Source organism: Vicia villosa, linkage group LG7 (assembly GCF_029867415.1).
Source record: "Vicia villosa cultivar HV-30 ecotype Madison, WI linkage group LG7, Vvil1.0, whole genome shotgun sequence".
Taxonomy (NCBI): domain Eukaryota; kingdom Viridiplantae; phylum Streptophyta; class Magnoliopsida; order Fabales; family Fabaceae; genus Vicia; species Vicia villosa.
The window spans coordinates 130,244,862-130,247,426 of NC_081186.1; the positions used below are offsets into that span (position 1 = coordinate 130,244,862).

A 2,565-nucleotide genomic window follows, 5' to 3' on the forward strand; every position below is an offset into this window, starting at 1 on the left:
TTCTTTCACACTAAAAAAAGGCATTAGCATGATTCGCGTCGTCCTTTATTAATGTTTTAAAAGTTGAAAAGGAAAAGAAGGAAAACTAGCCTAAAATGAAATAACTAGCCTAAGGTTATGATTATACCTAAATGTTAGGATTTTAAGGGAAAGAAGACTAAGCCTAAAAGTTATGGATTATAGGTCCTAAATCTATAGGAACATACAAGTGAAATTACAAGTAAGAATCACAAGTAAGCATGATACAAAATTAGTACAAATTTGACTAAAAGAATGACTTGAAAGTATAGCACAAAACATGAAAACAAATGATTCAAAATATGATACAAAATGAATTAAAAAGATCTATTTATTTTTTTTATATTGATTTTTATGAAGGAAATTGAATTCTAATTAACCAAAACGAATTAAAAGAGAGTTAGCCTAAACTAATATTGTTATGATCATTTTTATATGTCAAAATCATGTTAAAGTCTCAAAATTCATAGGAGAAAAATTAGCTTTTATTCATTAAAAAAAGTGGCAAGAAACTAATATAACCTAAAAATATTAATTGAAACTGGGGGGTGTAAACTGAAATATAGGGTGTGAAGGACAGTAGGGCGCACAGGGCCCAGCCCAAAGTGATGTTCTTTGTTGTTCAGAAAAAGCGTATGGGCTCAGAGCGATTTGTGACTATGGCCCAAGAAATTTTTGTTTAGCTTGACAGCATTTTTGAAAGGAACATGGACCTGGGGGTGATGGTATAGATCCGGCCCAAATGTATTTTATTGTCATCAGAAAAGAGAAAAATGATTAATTAAAATAATTACATAAAAAGAACAGATTGGGATTAGGGTTACGTTTTTGTGCCTCTTGAGCTTCTTTGACCGAGTCCTCTTCCTCATGTGAACTCGCGGCGGCGCCGGAGTAAAACTCATCTCCGATTCAAGGACCGGCGCTCTTCTCTCTCGCTCAACCCTCTCACGTTCAACCTTTCTCCGATTCCATCAAAGTATCGCCTACCGGAGCCGATCACTCCGGCGGTGGATGCGACGACAATTCGAAAAGGCCAAAGAACTGAGAAGCTTGAATCGGTAACGATCTTGACATTTTCTTCCAATTGAACACTGCGTTGAAGCTTATTGAATGCCGTTTGTCGCAGATTGTAGAAGATGATGATGATTGATGAACTTGCAGAAGATTGATTCGATGAAGGCGATTTGGTGCCGATGATGATTGAACGGAGTCTTTAATGATTGCTGAGTTGAATTAGTGAATATGCGTTGAAGAAGGAGTTACGGCGATTGACGATAGTGAAACGTGGAGGAGCAGATCGAGAAGATGATGAAGTTTTGGAGAGGTGAATCAATGAAGATGATGAAGGTGAGAATTCGGTTATCCTTTCTGTTACAGGTTCCTTATTCTTTCTTCTCTTTTCTTTTTTTTGCCGAATTTTCTTTTAGATTTTTCTGATGACGAATTGGAGAATCGATTGAAGTTCTTGTTGATTGTGGATTTTCTGCAGAGAGGTTGAAGATTGGTGAAGTTGATGCGGTGATAACGTGAAGAGCAGTGGTGTTCTTGAAGGTTCAGGTGATTTTGTGTGGATTGAAGATGAAGATATGGTGATTGAGAAATTGAAGAATGAAGAGACGAAAGGTTCAAGAAGAATGGTGAAGAGTGAATATGAATGGTGAAGGAGATGAAAAATGGTGGAGTGAAGGAGATGAAAGAGTGAAGGTCGAAATGAATCGAGAGCTTGAAGGTGATGATGATTCTGGGTTTTATAGAGGTCAGTTCTCTCTTTGATTTTCTGTTATATTCTGTTAGGGTGGTTTAGTTAGGTTGTTACGAATCGGTTAGAATTAGTTGGGGTTAGTTTGAAATTGTTTTGGGTTGTTATGACAGTTATGTGAGTCTGAAAGTTTGTTATGTGACTGGAAAATTAGTTAGGTGGTAGTTATGGGAAGTATTTGTTAGTTGAAAGTTTGTTGATAGGTGGGTTATAACTGTTTGGAAGTTAGTTTTCTGTTTTTGCAGGGCTGATGTGTGTGTGTATGCTGCAGGGTATTAACAAATGGATATGAGGAAAGTGGCCGCGGGTTTGTTGAAGGATCTCGAACCGGTTCGGAACTGATGCGAGTCTTGAAGGCTGGTGCAGTAGGGTCATATTGAGTGTGGGGCTGATTTGTGTAGGCTGAACGGTATATGGCAGCAGCTCTGCATTTTTTCTTTTTTCAAACTCTGTTTTCGAATTGATATGGGATGTACTAGATGTAAGGATATTGGTTTGTAATGGCACTGTGGTGTTATCTTTGAACTTGTAATTAACAATCTGAACTTCTTTTTATCTTTAAAAATCCAAAACTTTCTTTTTCAATATGCGATCTTGAATGACGAAAACCCACTTAGAATGATAACCAAAGATGTTGGGTCAATATGACCTTAGTCAAAAGTCAACCTCACGATTGACAAAGTCATTGCAAATAGATTTCAAAAGTCTTCTCTCATCAACATGTACCAATAACTAAATGAATTCACCAATTATCGTATCACAAAATAATTCTAGCAGTGCTCCACATA

The 2,565-nt window shown here is 36.8% G+C and overlaps 1 long non-coding RNA gene across 1 annotated transcript; it reads left to right on the plus strand.

Moving 5' to 3' along the window:
• The first annotated feature begins 837 nt into the window (after window positions 1-837).
• On the plus strand, window positions 838-1,534 carry LOC131618545 (uncharacterized). Its single transcript, XR_009288883.1, has 3 exons — window positions 838-1,076; window positions 1,145-1,365; window positions 1,508-1,534. It is a non-coding gene; the product is annotated as an uncharacterized LOC131618545 (long non-coding RNA).
• The last annotated feature ends 1,031 nt before the right edge of the window (window positions 1,535-2,565 follow it).